Source organism: Mastigoproctus giganteus, chromosome 8 (genome assembly GCF_048544385.1).
Source record: "Mastigoproctus giganteus isolate SK-2022 chromosome 8, ASM4854438v1, whole genome shotgun sequence".
Taxonomy (NCBI): Eukaryota; Metazoa; Arthropoda; class Arachnida; order Uropygi; family Thelyphonidae; genus Mastigoproctus; species Mastigoproctus giganteus.
Window position 1 is genome coordinate 85,502,423 of NC_143582.1, and position 17,046 is coordinate 85,519,468.

A 17,046-nucleotide genomic window follows, 5' to 3' on the forward strand; every position below is an offset into this window, starting at 1 on the left:
GTTTTGGCAGTCAAGGGAAACATTTCTAAATTTTTTTCATTCACACATCTTTTCCATATACTCAACTTTTCTTTAAAGGCGAACAACTCGTCAGTAGAAATGAGTATATTTTCCTATGGCCCTTCCATACTGATATTTAATTTATTAAGCTGTACGAATAAAGCTGTTAGAAAAGCTAATTTACAGCACCAAATTTCATCACTTAAATAATCACAAAATTCTGATTGCTCCAGTGGAAAAAACACGAGTTTCCTCACGAAACCCGTACATAAGCATAAGTACATTTTTCCTTTCGATAGCCACCGAACCTCAGTATGCATTATTAAAGAAAATTGATCAGACTCCAGTTCCTCGCATAATTTTCTGAAAATAGGTATGTTTTGTGGTCTAGTTTTGATATAATTGACCGTTTTAACCGCTTGATCAAGTGCCAGTTTAGAACAGTGTGTGTGTTGTAATAACATTTGAATTGTGTTGTTTTACTAAGTTTACAAATCCTTTCAGTGATCCTGTCATCGAGGGAGTACCGTCAGTGCAAATGCCAACACACAACTTCCATAATATACCACACTTGCAAATCATTATTCATTACTTCAAAAATATCTTACCTGGTTGTTCTTTCGGTTCTTTACAACAAAAAAAAAAAAAAAAAAAAAATTAATAATTGTGTCGTTTTTTATAAATCTGAAAAATGCTATTAATTGGACTTTCCCGCTAATATCTATATAATATCCACTTGTAATCCAAACAGTCACCCAAAATTATCAATATTTCACACAAATTGTCCTTCGATATATCATTGGACATTTCTTTTATATGCCTGCTAATGTTGCTGTTCAAAAGTGGTACTGTCATTATGTTTTTTTCCAGCTTCCTCTCCCAAAATACTTTTCACAATTACCCGACATGCCGATAAAATCAGACTTTCTGCAATCGGGTGAGATTTTTTTTTTTTCTCTCTTTTTTGCCATGAGTTCAGCTACTGAATAGCTGGGCTTCTTGAGCTTTATCACACATTTTAGACAGGATATAAAATTTTGTACCTTGTTTTCTAGTAGAGGCCTGCAGTCTTAAAATATTCCATAGTTTTGGATGATAAATTCTCGTCTTTCGTAGAAAATTGACACTGCAATTTACTCGGCACCATGATTCATTCAACAATTTAAACCACACATAAAGGTAGAGGACAATGTTTGGTACCAGTATACAAAAATTCCATCACCAAATAATCATCATCATATTTACAACATGTTTCTTCTTTTTTGATGTTTGCTCATTTTTGTTTTTGTCATTTTCTCCAAGCTTGTTGTTATCAAGTTGCCTTTTCTGATTTCCTTTCACTAAAAATTTATCAATTGCTAAATAATTTTAAAAAAAAATTAAAGTTACTTCTAGAATGTACTAATACAGTTAATTGAAAATATCTATTCTATAGAAATTAACTGAATATGACATCTTGGAGATATAAAAACACAAAGAATACTTTTAAAACACAAAGGAAATTTCTTACTATGCTGCTTACAAGTTGCATGTATACAACTGCAGGGTGCCTGGGAGAGTTTCTCAAATGATAAGAATGGCTGAATAAATGTGAACAGACCTACTATTGGGAATCAAAAGGTGAATAAAGGTTTAAAGGTGAACAGATCTAGTACTAGGAATCAAAACATGATATCACGTTTTCATTCCTAGTACTCGTCTTAAATCATTAGCAAAGCACATGTTTTGGGTAATACCAAAAAAGTACAAAATTGACCGCTGAAAGGGGTAGAGATCAGTGCAGCTTAAATAAACGAAATTTTTATTTGAATTAATTTTTATTATAAAACTTGAATTTATTATTGATTTTTTTTTTTTTTTTTTTGCATTTTCTGCAGCACATCTCAAGCATATTCATGGCACACAGGTTGGGAAACACTGGGTTAATCTTTGTTTAGCATATGATACTACCTCTGACTGATCATTCAGAAGTGTGACACAAATCACTGATTGACAAGCCTAGCCTCTCTTACCGGTTGCTTTCCTAATGATGATTGGCAGCTCAATTAGCTAACTTTTAGCAGTATTGAAGACGTAGAGCTGGTACCATATACTAAAGATTAAAGGAATGAAACAAGTGGCACACACTGAAGAGGTCAGATTAGTTTACACCATTTGGGAGAGATTCAAACTAATGGGGGTACTGTATACTAGAGTTAAAGCGAAAAACAGAATATATAAAAGGAACAAACGTAATAACCTAGCCCATTTCCCCCTTCCTGCTGAATTAAAATCGAAAATTGTTTTTGCCATTTTACTCCAACATGAGCAGGGGCGCCGGAAGTGGGTAGGCGAGGTAAACGGTCGTTTATTTGCGGCAGTTCAAGAGGGCGCCGAAATTTTTTTCGATATTGTTTTCTAATTAGTTAACACTTATCAGTATTCAACATTTTGGGCGGCAAATTTTATTTTGCTTACTGGCGGCACATAGGAACGCAGTGCCAATGAACATTGGGGGAGGGAGAGGAATTCTCACTGTATAGGTAACTAGTTCGTTTTTCGCTTGAATCTCTTCCAGATTAATGTTTAGTAAACAGTACATTCGCCCCCCCCCCTTTTTGCTGCTGGATTAAAATCGGAAACCCAGCAGGAAAGAGCAGAAAGTGTGGAGGTCAGTTTCGCAGGCTCGCTCTAATGCAAACTACCGGTAAATAGATCACTGATTCAGGTCACGATTTGGAAAGATCACTCGGAGCTAGTACCGTATATTAAAGAATAACTCGTTTTAATCATTCTATATGAGAATAAAATATAATTGCAATAGCTTTTTTCTCTTTCTTTTTTTAACCTGTTCGGCAGAAACATAGTCTTTGGGTTAGGTCTCTCAAATGAAGTCGACCAATATGCGAAATCTACAACTGAAATATAACACAGCTGAAACATAATATATTGTATTATGCCATGTATTGTACATGTTATTAAACAATGACCTAAGTCAAGCCACTGATGACAGCATCTGATCACGTGCATCTGTAATATAAAACTGCAGTATCACCACAGAATATGGACCGATAGCAGTAAAAATATCCCTCATCACATACATAATAAGCATCCTAGTCCGCGCATGAACACTATCATTTTAAAAAACACAGCTCATTACTAAAAGTTCAATCAGGATAACTAATAAAAATCATTACTTCTTTCCAAGTTATCGAAGGTGGTTAATAGTTTTCAGTCAATTATCTCACAAAAAAAAAAAAAAAAAATGAACTAAATTCGTTTTCCATTCAACACACAAAACAAGTCACATACATGGCACATGAATAGAGATTGCTAAGCTAACGCCACCTAGATCACAGAGTATATCTCTGTGACCTAGATATACAGGCAGTGGTGGTGATGTTCAAGGATAACAAAGTCGTCTGTTTTAGAGATGTTACTACTGGTATTACGCCATCTTCATAGGACATAAAAGGGCCGGATAGTTGTTCTGGTTGTACCAAGTTTTAGCGCAAACACTCCTCTCCTTCTTCTTTGTCCTCGCCTCCTTCCCACGTTCATATGGGATCGGCATTTAGCGCAAACACTACAACCTCTATATATTGTGCTCTTCAATCTATATATTTTTATAAGTTGTTAGATGAGCATACTGCCCAGCAGTGAGAATAATGTTAGAAGTCCAAAAGGATGGATGAACCTTAATTTTCATAAGTGCGTTATTAATATGATCTTCCAATATACAGTTGCTGATGCGCCAATAAAACTCAATCAATCAATCTTCCAATATACACTAATGAGCCAAAACATTATGACCATCTACCTAATATGATGTTGGTCCTCCACGTGCAGCCAAAACTTTCGTACCCAACGAGGCATGGACGCTACAAGATTTCTAAATGTCTCTTGTGGTATCTGGTACCAACACGAACCAGCAGATCCTTTAACTCCTGTAAGGTCCGTGGGTGAGACGCCGCAGATCGGAGTTGCTGTTCCAACCCAAACCACAGATGCTAAATGGAACTGATGTCTGCGGAATTTGGAGGCCAGGGCAATACCTGGAAGTCTTCTTCATGTTCCGCGAACCAGTCTCGAACAATCTGGGCGTGTGGCATGGCGCATTATCCTGCTGAAAGACGGCACCGCCAGAGGAGAAGACCGTTCCATAAAAGGGTGTATAGTTTTGTACCTGATCAGTAATGATGTTTAGGTAAAATGTGTGTTTACCTAGGGTTTACCTAGACATCATTACAGATCAGGTACACCATTTCATGGCAACAGTCTTAATTATTATTATTATTTATTATTTTAGGGTTGCCAGTAATTGAATATATTAACTCGTATTTGTGTCTGAAAATTGTATGTGTTCTCTGGTCGATTTGCCTGTTTTGCTGGACGAAAAAAAACCCCCAGTTTCTGGGAAGAAAACCCTTGCTATCTACCCCTGAGACCGACTAACTCAGCCAAGGAGTGAAAAAAACCATTAAAGTTCCTTGCGTTATCAACGGAATTTGAACCCGGGAATTTTCCACCCGGTGTGGGGAGGACGGTGATGATACCACTGTGCAACCCCTGCAGAAATGGCAACAGTCTAGGTGGTAGACGTCAGAATGCCCGGCACATGGATGATTGGACCCCAGGTATCCCAGCAGACCATCGCCCAAAGCAAGACACAGCCGCCACCGGGACTGATGTTTTCGTCTAGTTTGGGCTAGTTTTCGTCCCATGGTGCATCCAAGTGCCATCACTTCCCCAGGTAAACGACGCACACACGTACCCGGCCTTCCACATGGTGCAAGAGGAAACGTGATTCATCGGACCAGATGACTTTCTTCCAATCACTCAAGGTCCAGTTTCGAAGCGCGCGTGCCCATTGTAGGCGCTGTCGCCCATGAACTGTGGTTAGCATGAGCACTCAGAGTGGCCTACGGCCAAGCAGCCCCATTTTCAGCAGGGTTCGATGTACTCTGTTTGTGATCTAATTACCAGAACTGGAAATATACCCAGTGGGCAGGAACATCTCTACATAATTGACGAAACCAACTACAAAGCCTTCACTACTTTTGCCCAGACTGTATTTGAAATTCACCTACAGCAAACTGTTCAGCGCATCCCCATCTTATAATGAACCGAAAACTCAATTCACAGAACATATCCTGAATGGAATCAAAGAAAACACCAACAGGATATTGATCTTTATCCTGACCTAACAGGTATCTCTCGACGTTCACAAAGGAAGCTATCTGACAAACCCACCAACCCAAAAAAGATCTTTTCTACAGTAGACACAAGAACTCCAAGCAATCCTTGAGTTTCATGAATCCATTTGCCTCCTCTCATCCCTTAAAGGAAGATTATCCAAGTCCTCTACCCAGTGTGGGACACGGCTCATTGCCTACAAGTCACCCTTGGCGGAAGAAGATTAAATTGCTGACATTGGGCTCTTCCCAATGTGGGACCCACTCACTTGCTGGCACCTCTTCTCTTCGAGGTGTAGGATAATACTGATTTTCCTACTTGTGTAGGAATTCACATAAATACTCCTCTGGGAGTGGGACTGGCATTTGACTTATCAAATGCAGGGTCATGCTATAAGGCAACCTGACTTTGTGGGTCACTTGACCTCACAATCTTTTCCCTTCTTCCTGAGGTAGGGTGGGCTTCCCTTTGGGGGTGGCCCACCCTACCTCGCCCTCTTTCTTCTGCTTACCTTCTTTCTTCTCCTCAATCTCTCACACCTTCTCCTATTTCAAAAAAAAAAGAAAATATATACTGTATATATATTTTTTTTTATTTATTATTTTTTTTATTTTATTTTTTATTTTATTTTTTTTATTTTTATTTTTATTATTATTATTTTTTTTATTATTTTTTTTTTATTTTTATTTATTTTTTTTAAATTTATTTTTATTTTATTTTTTTATTTTTTTTTATTTTTTATTTTATTTTATTTTTTTTATTTTATTTATTTATTATTTTTATTTTATTTTTTTTTAAATTTATTTTTATTTTATTTTTTTATTTTTTTTTTTTTATTTTATTTTATTTTTTTTATTTTATTTATTTATTATTTTTATTTTATTTTATTTATTTATTTATTATTTTTTTTTGGCCCTCCCTGGAAAGCTCAGGCTAATCCCAGGGTCGGCCAGCCAGAGTTCTATTCCCACTTACCAGGTCCGGCTCCCAGTGCCAGTGACGGTAACTAGCAGTCTGTGGTGTTCCACAGACCCTAGGCTAAGCAGCCAGATGAACAACATAACCCGCACTAAGCAAACATGAACATACACTAACATATGCTATCTGGCCTTGACAGTACTGTCTTACTTCACAAGACATTCAAATGCGGAGTTGTGCGAAAGCACCGGTGCCGCCTGTCAAAAAACACTATGTCACTATGTGTTTGTGACACATTACTCCTGTCATCAGCGTTCCAATTACCGGCGAGTTGTGCCACAGGCGCCCTTCTGTTGCCACACACCACCCGGGATTGCCATCGCTCACCTCGAGCATCGATGAGCCATGGTCGTCCAATAACTCGCCGGCGGTTCGTGTGTTTGCCCTCCTCGGACCACTTTCGCTAGGTACTAACCATGGCTGACCGTGATCGTCCCACCAGCCGTGCCGTTTCGCATATTCTCTGACCGTCTGCGAGGGTAGCACAGGGGTATCGTCACCGTCCTCCCCACACCGAGTGGAAAAGGCCCGGGTTCGAATTCCGTCGATGACGCGAGGTACTTTAATCGTGTTTTTTTCACTCCGTGGCTGAGTGAGTCGGTTTCAGGCGTAGATAGCAAGGTTTTTTACCAAGAAACTGGAAATTTTCGTCCATCAAACAGACAAACGACCATACAACACAGGCAATTAACAGATATAAGACACAGCACGGCAGATGAATTTAATTATTTGGAAGGCCTAAATATAATAGTTAGGTTTTTTTGGACATGCTCTAACCCAGTCGTCTGTCCATTAAAATTTGGCCTTTGTCAAACTTGTTTAAGTCCGCTGCCTTTCCCATCTGAAGAACAAGAGTAACACTGATTAACGGAGCTCAGTATCAGGTGTTTTTTAAAACGTGTGGCGACCCGCGCACGCGCCGTAGTTCACCTGCAGTTGCTTCGATTTGCATAACGACTCGCTGGTCATAATGTTTTGGCTCATCGGTGTATATTGCCACTCACAGTATCAATACTTTCAAAGAATGCAAAAAAAAAAAAATCTTATGGGGCATCAGCCAGAAAAATAAACTTTTCACATCACCTTTCAATCCATTGTAATAATCTATATCTAATCATCCCTTAAATTTATTCCAACTGTCCACGTCCACAACAACATATAAAAGTTTGTTCCAACAATCATCTTCCCTCTGGCTGAGTGCCAATTTCTATACATCAGACCTGCCCACAATATTTCCTCAATTAAATTTGTGCTCACTTATGTGCGTTCAGTTGGATGCCATCAATGTTTAGCTTTTTCAATCCATTCAGAGACACCCGAATCTCCTCGCAAGTGGATATTTTCGAGAAACTGAAATTTACCCTTCCAGTCACAGCCTATCACAGTTCCCCATTATTCCTCTTATGCATGAATATAAGGACGATGCAATATATTTTACTCGAAATTCAATTTCTCCAAACATAAAACACTTTCAAAAAAACTTAAAAAACCTATTTGGCATGGGGTCTTTTCACACGCTGTGGCTAGGACAATGAGCAAACCTAACATAATTTAGTCTTGGCCGCTCTGCATAGCTGTTTCGAAGTCAAATTTAAAAAAAAAAAAGTTACAAGTTGATTACTGGTTTCATAGAGGGATTTCTTTAAATCTAGCTATCAGTCTAATAGATGAAAATTTTTCATGGTTCACTGTCCCAATTGCCGACGTGTAGCATATTTGGTATAATCATCATCCTCACCACACAGAGTAGAAAAGAGCAGAGTTTGAATTCCGTCAATAACGTAAGCAATTTTTTAGGGTTCATTTTTACAAACTGGCTGGGTTAGTCGGTCTCAAACAAAGGTAGACATTCTTTGCCAGAGATTTCTCGTAATCTGCCTTAGCTTGATTAACCTCCTTTGTGACGTAATTACAATTTATTTAAAAGTACTGTACTATAGGTTTGTTATTATCTGATGTACAGAAACTTCCTATATACAGGGTGTTTAAAAAATGATGGTCAATAATATAATGATGAAAAGTGCAAAAAAAAAATAATAATAAATAAGCAAAAAAGGCCCAGTGAACACCGGGCCGCAAATGAAGTGTTTTCGAGATAATGCACATTTTCTGTTAAGATCCTCCACTGACTATGGGAGCACTCAGGGAGGGTTCTCTGTATTGCTGAGCTCTTGTACACGCTGGATATGGTAAGGGTACAGTAATTGGCTTTTTGAAGATTAAATGCACAAGGAATAATATGTAATTGGATACGTAAAATTCCAAACACACTGCTATGACTTAGTACACGCTCTTGCAGGGCAACCCTCCTTGAAATTCGTGGATTTTGTTCTATTTTGTCAAATGCCTTTTCCACGACATCAGGCGTTATGCTTCTGATGCTACCTGCTCGTACTCCCTGTGCGAGGTGTCCATGTTCTCTAAGGCGTTGATGTACCCTGATGAATGTGCGCCTGTTGGGCTGCCTTCGGCGGGGAAATGCTTCTTGTTACAAACATGCAGCCTCGAGTGCACTGCCGTTGGCTTTACCATGCATGAAGTGCATGTCCGCATACTCTTCGTTGCTGTAACCTCTTTCCATGCTGACTATCCTTTGACAAGTACTGGTATGCCTGCTATGTCTCAGAGCATTGAGAAAGGGGAAAGGAATAGAATGAGCTTATCATAACCTAAACAAACAAGTGAGTGTTGGATCCCAACTATACATGTGCAATATCTCGAAAACGATTCACTTAAGGACCCATGTTTACTAGGATTTTTTTGCATATTGTAGTCTGTACAGTTCACCTTTAAATTATTGACATTCACTTTTGAAACACTTGATATCCCACATACATTACATTCCATATATTTCCTTCTGTGTCCACAAATTTCATCAGTTCATCTGACATGCATTTAGGTCTAAGCCGGAAAGGCATTTCTTAGTTGGTAAGAAAAGCCGAGTAGCTTCTACGATTACATTCCTGAACGACTCCATTTAGATTTTTCTGTTGTTTGAATCATCTGATGGTCTCACTGTGTACAATAAATTTAAATACGAGCTGAGAACCCTATAGTCACCCTTACGAAAGAAAAAGACCGTCCCTTTACCCTTGACAGAAAGTTTCAGGTAAATCCTAAATCAGCTCAACGTGATCATTGCCTCGCAGCGGATATTAAATATTAGCATTAGCATTAGCAGTGGCAAATGATGCAAGAAATCAAGCTTATACAGAATCAGCCAAAAAAAAAAAAAAAACGACACCTCCCATTCCACCTGTTTATTCCCTCCAATAGTTTGTCTAGTTCTTCCTTGAAGGCGCCTCCGTAGCCAGGTGGGCAGGAGCGGCAGTGCGTAGCACACGCTTCTTGATTAGACCTCGGTTCGAGCCCGTGACCACCAAATACAGAGGATGTGGAAAGGTCAGGGAATGACCATCGCATATCCCCGGAGCAATATGGCCTTAGTTGCTAATGCTCCTAAAAACCAAATAACAACATCTTCCTTGAATTTATTTAAACTATAAACTTCCACAACAACAGATGGAAGTTTGTTCCAACAATCAAAAACCCTTTGACGGAAGGCAAACCTTAGCTCTACTTTGCAACCGTCCTTCCACAATTTGTGGCTCACATCCATATTTTTGTGCGGTGTGAGCAAGAGGAAGAATACCATGAGCATTTATCTTGCTGTCTCCATTCAAAGCCTTAATCAATTCATCATCTCGCGAGTGCCTAGTCCCCAGACGCTGAAATCTGCAGAACTGACGCATTTCTGCAAAATTATGTAACCTGCAGACTCTTATTGCACGAAAAGATGCTGCTGATAATCAAATTAAAAAAAGGCTTCTTCTTGTTGCCTATCTAGCATTCTGCTTCAGAAAAGAGTCATCCAGTAAATCCACAAAACTTTTATGAGTGTGTAATTAACCTACTCGCAAGTTCTAGTCAATAACTGGAAAGCTAAAATCCCCCAGTCTAAGACATTCTAATTTACTTGCTCACATTATTTCTCTACATAGATTTTTGTTAGTCATTAGGCTTGGAATACGCTCCCAATCTCATTTTTGCTTTCCCTACGATTATGTATAGTATATTCCTAAGGGAGACGGGGAATATACTAAGCAAGAAGGATAGGTGAAACAGGACCAGGGTATGTCTGCCAGGGGCAAACGTTGATGACGTTGTAGAGCAGATATCATCTTTTAAAGGTACAAAAATTGATATTGTTGTGCAGATTAGAACTAATGACATTAAGAGCAAGAGACCTACAGATTTACTAAACAAGACCCCAGGGGGCTCACTTCTGGTGAGCATGGGCTTGGCACAACCACGGTCCTGAGCTGGATATTATCATTCTTTTCTTTCTTGGTGTTACCTCTCTCTCTCTCTCTCTCTCTCTCTCTGGCTAATGAGAGGCCATGAATAACCAGAAAATCCACAAAAATGGCCAATTCATATTTTGAAGCAGAACTCTCGATGGGTGTCGAAAATCCACTAACGCATCCTCTGCTGACTTTCCAGATATAAACCCATATTGTTTATTTGAAATCATTCCACGCTGCTCTATAAACTGCGTAATGCGCAGAACCATCAACCTTCCCAGTAATTTGCCAAGGTTAGCTAGAAGGGCTATTGGCTGGTAGGATCCAGGATCTGATAGGGGCTTACCAGGTTTTTTGATTAGCTTCAATAAAGCTACCTTCCAATCTGGTGGAAAATATCCTTCTGCAAAACATTTGTTATATAGTAGTAGTAACAAATGCGGAAACAATTTATAAAACCGTGCTATAAATTCATTTTCTATCAAATCATATTCTGGACATTTCTTAAAATTTAATTTTCCAATTACACATGCTAATTCATTAAGCGTAAATGGCTCCGTAGTTATCTGAGTTACATGTAAAAAAATTTCCCTTCTTATTGAAGTCTGATTTGGCGTATCTTCCAAGGAATCATCTTGTGGGAATAGTCTATCAATTATAGTTTGAATGGAATCCATCCATCCTATTGTTTCTGTGGAACTTGTACGCACAATATTAAAAACATCCGAATTGCGTAGCTTGTCTCTTGTAATTTTATACAACAGACCCCCATGGATTCGAATTCCCCGACTCTTGGACGAATAATTTCCATGTTTCCCTCTTACGAATTGTTATTGCTCTTCTAATCATTTTTCAGGGCTATGTACTCTTGATGTAATCTAGCAACCTCACTGGGAGACCAGTGTCGATGCCGCTGAAATTGCCTCCTAGCACCATGTACCAATCTACGTTGCAACGCTAAATCTCATGACCAACATGGCCATGATTTAGTAGAACTTATCTTGCAGACATATAGGCAACCTTTGTAATAGAGTGTTGAATATACTTAACTACAGCCAATGCAGGTAGGTTTATTAATTCTTGTTGCTTATGCGTCGGAAATCCATGCAGACAGAATCTTCAAATATTGACCAGTTAAATGTTTTAACTGGCCAATTAATAGGACAGTCCGCAACAACAGACCGGACATAACCCTTGTGGACAAGGAGGAAAAGGCTACCTATCTAATTGACATAGCGGTACCCAACACGGGCAAACTGCAGAAAACCCATGGGGAAAAATCAGGAAATACACGAACCTAAGACACGAGATCAAAAAGATGTGGCATATGCAACAAGTAACTACCATTCAGATCATCGTGTCAACCACAGGTATGGTGCCAAATACCCTATAGAACCTACAAGGAACTCCAGAAAGTCGCAATCCTGAACACCTATAGGATAGTGTGACAGTTTCTCGACCTTCTCGACCTACAGTAACTCCAGACATAACAAAAACCACCCTGTGTACTTGGTAGCAATACCCGTCACGAGATGGAATCCCCAGCCAGGGAGAAATAGTATATAAGAGTAATAATAATAATATCTGGAGCAGTGAAGTAAGACATAACAGCCGAGCTCCCTAGATAGAAGTACATCGGAAGAAAAGCAAGGACATACAAAAAGATGGGAGAGTGGTAGATTTGAGCAGAAGAAGTAAAACAGTAGATCAAGAACAAATGGCGAACCCCAGGAATTGATAACTTCCACAAATACTGGTACAAGAAGCTCACCTGCACACACACAAATACCAAGCAGCAGTCCACTCGAATGATAAGGCACCCGGAAACAATCCCGAAGTTTCTCACCGAAGGAGTCACATATCTGAAGCATAAAGATGAAAATACAAGAAACATGGCGAAATACTGGCCAATCACTTGCCTCCCAACGATGTACAAGATCCTGACCAGCTGCACAACCAATAAGATATCAAACCACTTAGAGTCACAACATACTGACCAAACAGCAGAAAGGATGCAAGCGGAGGAGCAAAGGATGCAAGGAGCAATTAAATATATATGCCGCCGTTAGGGAGCAAGCCTACAAGAAGCAGAGCAAACTATACACGGTCTACATAGATTACCACAAGGCTCCTTTCTACTGCTGCCAAGTACACAGGGCGGTTGTAATGTCTGGTGTTACTGTTGATCAAGGAAATCTCTGACTATTCTACAGGTGTTCAGGATTGCGACTTTCTGGAGTTAGTAACGAATGGGCCTGGTGTACTGGGGTCCATGGTTGAAAGAACAAATATAGACACGTATATTTATAACCCAGTTTAATGTAAAATATACTATCAGGCAGTAGCTTTCGAGACTGGCGTGTCTCTTTATCAACTGAAATTCAAATACAAATACAACGGATAAGTGCAATGAGCTGAGTGAGGCACGTTAATCATGTGCCATTAATGTTGCACGTACGTGCGCTGCTTTTACTCCACTGATCATCTAGCATTAAAACGGTTGTCTCTAGGATGGGGTGTAGACGTATGCCTTTGTGGCGGTTTATTGCCTTTGGATTGTTTAATATGTTAAGTGACTCTAGCCATAGGCGGTGGCGAAAGTGTCGTGAGTGGTCTACTATTTCAAAGCACGTTTGGGATCAAGATAGTGGTTGGTGACCCAAAAATGTTCCGCGACTGCGGACTGGTCAGTTTCGGCAAGCCAGATTGCTCTGTCATGTTCCGTAAGGCGATCTTGGAGACGCCTTGATCTTTCTCCTATGTAGCAACTATCACAGTCTCTACAGGTGATGCGATATACTACATTGCTGCGTAAGACAGGTGTGAGAGGGGTCTTCACACTGGAGACAAGTGAACGTAGGTTCCTGCAGGGTAACTGCACGCATTTCGTGTTGTAATTTCTAAGGACCTTCGAGATCCGTCCCGACACGCCTGGATAATAGGGAATGTAGGCGGACAATATGCCGTCTTGGTTCGGTGGTCTTGGGTGGGATGTGAGTTCTTGTGCCTGTAATAGGTATCTGCTTAGCACATGGGATGGATAACTACATTTGTTTAAGTCCGCCTTCACACGGGAGATCTCGTTACGCCTAATTGTATCAGTGCTGGAATGGCTCCAAGCCCTGGAGAACCAAATGTGGTTATCCCTCCCATGTGCTAAGCAGGTGCCTATTACAGGCACAAGAACTCACAATCGTTTTAATGCTAGATGATCAGTGGAGTAAAAGCAGCGCACGTCCGTGCAACAACAATGGCACATGATTAACGTGCCTCACTCAGCTCATTGCACTTATCCGTTGTATTTGTATTTGAATTTCAGTTGATAAAGAGACACGCTAGTCTCGAAAACTACTGCCTGTTAGTATATTTTACATTAAACTGGGTTATAATTAAACATGTCTATATTTGTTCTTTCTGGAGTTGCTTGCAGGTGTTCTCTGGGAGACCAATTGCTGCTAGGCTATTATGTACAGTCTTTGGCACCATACTGGTGGTTGACAAGATGATCGGGAGTCATCTTGTCTTCAAGATGATCGGGATGGTCGATATGCGAAATCTCCTTGACTTCATGTCTCAGGTTCGTGTATGTCCTAATTTTTTCCTCATGGGTTTTCTGGACTTTGCTAGTGTTGGGCTCCGCTATGTCAATCAGGTAGGTAGCCTTTTCCATCTTGTCCACAAGGGTTATGTCCGGTCTGTTGTGCGGGATGGTCTTATCCGTTATTATGACGGTTCCAGTACAGCTTGTGGGTTCGGGTCTCTATTACTGCCTGGGATTCGCACTTGTAGTATGGTACACTTTCTTTTGTCAACTGGTATTTTCTCGCTAGCTTCTGATGTATTATCCTGGCTGCCTGGTCGTGTCTATGAGTGTGCTCAGTCTGGATGTTCGCCTTGCAATCTGCGGTGATGTGTTGGATCGTTTTTGAGGCCAGGTGGCATCGTCGACATGTGTCATCTGACATTCCGGGCTCCTTTGCGATGTATTTTATACAGGGTGATTCACTACCAGTGCGACAAACTTGCAGGAGGTGTAGGGGACACAAAGACGAATTGGAATCACATGGCATTGCAGGGTCCGAAATGCCTTCGTCATGCGGGAGGTCGCGTGAACAAAGAAGCAAAGAAAAAGAACAGAAAGAGCAACTCGTTAGTGTAACAGAAATCATTTTAATGACAAGTTTTACATTGGCCAAAAGCCATGCTACAGAAGATGTTCGAAAGTACGACCAGAAGCAGTCACACAGGCTTCACAGCGCCGCCGCATGGAATCCGTAACGTTCTGGAAGGTTCCTGGCGTGTCTCGAATCTCCCCGGCAGCTACAGAGATGCGAGCGACGAGGTCTTCAACTGAATCAACGGGGGTTTCGTACACCAATGTCTTCATTTGACCCCAGCAGAAAAAGTCCAGGCATGATAGGTCCGGCGATCTAGCAAGCCAATGAACCGGACCACTACGATCTATCCAATGCTGTCCAAATGTAACGTTTAGGTGTTGGCGGATGTCACTTGTGTAATGTGGGGGAGCCCCATTGTGCTGGAACCACATTGAGCAGCGCAACGATTGAGGAACATGTGCTTCTTCAATAAGTTCGGGAAAGTAGAAAGATCAAGTATGCCCTACAGTCCAGACGAGGGGGCAGAAGGTACGGTCCAATGAGGTGGTCTCCAACAATGCTGGCCCAAACATTGACAGAGAAAAGGCGTTGAGTTGTACGTGTTCGCGTACCATGGGGGTTCTCCAAAGCCCACAAATGGGCGTTATGTTGCTTGAAGGTTCCCTCTCTTGTGAAACTTGCCTCATCCGTGAACAATACAGACGCAGCAAATGCGCTGTCTGCCGCACTCTGTTGAAGAAATCCAGTAGCAAAAGTCCTCCGGAGTGGATAATCCACAGGCTCCAATGATTGGACACGTTGCGGATGGTATGAACTCATTTGGTTTGTTGACAGTATCCTCCATACAGTGGATTGGGAAATACCCAATCGTTGGCCTATCGCTCGAGTACTCTTATTCGGATTGCCTTCTGCAAGACGTAGGACATTCTCCTCATTGTCTGGCGTCCTCGTAGTTCGCTCTCGATTCATGGTACCTCTCGTGAAACAACCAGTCTCACGTAACCTTCTGTGCACACGTGCGAAAATCGTATGATGAGGAGCACGCCTGTGCGGGAAACGTTCCTGATACAAGCGCAAAGCGGCGCGCCCGTTACAGTCCGGAGCTCCACACGCGAGGTGCATGTCGGCCAGTTCAACGTTTGAATACTCGTCCATCCTACTGGCTCGGGAACCGGTTCGCAAATGCTGACTTCCAGCGGGATCGCTGTTCACGCGACCTCCCGTTCAATGTCCTCTACCGCATGACGAAGGCATTTCGGACCCTGCAATGCTACGTGATTCCGATTCGTCTTTGTGCCCCCTACACCTCCTGCAAATTTGTCGCACTGGTAGTGAATCACCCTGTATAGTTTTTGGTGTTGATTGCCTGGTCTTGGATGGCCAGCTTGACTACTTCAGTCTCGGGGAACAGCGTCCCGCTTGTGAGCCATGCATTGGAAGCAATGTTATCGATATTATCTTGATGGTGGTCACTGTAGTGTCTGCCATGGAGTGTCTTCTTTGCCCATCTTTCTAACTTCGTTTCTTGTACTGTCTAGCCGGGAGGGGGTTCCTCGCTTAGGTTGAGTGGGGTATACCACTTATCTATCTTCCTTATGGCCTGGTGGAGTGGTTCTGTGTTGTTCTCGAAGTAATCCTTCAGGTTAACTATCGCTGCTTTCTGTTGCTCTATCAGGTCTAGCAGTCCCCTTCCTCCCTTTTTCAGAGTTAATGTTAGTCTGTCCACTGCTGACTTCGGGGTGGTGTTGGCGCCTCTTGGTCATCATTGTCCTTGTCTTTCTCATGATATCTTCTATCTCAGTGTTAGTCCAATCTATGACCTCGAAGGTGTATGTTAGTACTGGAGCTGCATACGTTTTTATGGCTTTAACTGTGTGCCCTCCGTTCAATTTTTCTTTCAGCAGGCTTCTGAGTCTCTGATGATATTTTTTGGTCAGGCACTTCTTGATTTACTTGTGCTCTAACTGCTGACCTTGCATCATCCCTAGGTATTGGTATGTCTCTCATTCTATCATAGCTTCGATCCCTTTACCCGTCAGCAGCTGGTAGTTTTGGCCAACTAATCTTTCAGAGAGAGCATCTCCTTGAAAGATTCCTCTTCTAATGGGGATTGGCCTGGTTGTGATGTTCTCCACCTTAATGGTGATACTCCATTTCGCCATTGTTGATCCTAGGAAGTTTGTCACTATCGGATTGATCTTGTAGATCATCAGGGTCTCTATTAGCCAGCTATGCGGTACGGAGTCAAACGCCTTGCGGTATTCAATATAGGCCTTGTATACGTTGGGGTGCTTCTTTTAGGCTTGCTCCAGAACTGCGGCATCTATGGTTAATTGCCCCTCCTCTTGCATCCTTTCTGCTCTTCGGCCATTATGTTCTGACTCTCTAAGTGGTCTGATATCTTCTTGGTTATGCAGCTGGTCAGGATCTTGTACATCGTTGTGGGGCAGGTGATTGGCCTGTATTTTGCC

At 41.2% G+C, this 17,046-nt stretch overlaps 1 protein-coding gene across 3 annotated transcripts in view; it reads right to left on the bottom strand.

Annotated features, from left to right (window-relative positions):
• The window catches only part of Blos2 (biogenesis of lysosome-related organelles complex 1 subunit 2), a 74,331-nt gene extending 71,043 nt beyond the window's left edge, over window positions 1-3,288 (bottom strand). The window contains exon 1 of one of the 3 annotated variants that reach the window (XM_090379555.1): window positions 3,177-3,288. The gene's annotated coding sequence lies outside the window, so the exon portion shown is untranslated. Of the gene's footprint in view, window positions 1-2,827; window positions 2,922-2,969; window positions 3,082-3,176 lie in introns of those variants that run through there. The other 2 variants (XM_090379556.1, XM_090379557.1) reach the window with 2 other exon arrangements.
• Window positions 3,289-17,046: the final 13,758 nt, after the last annotated feature.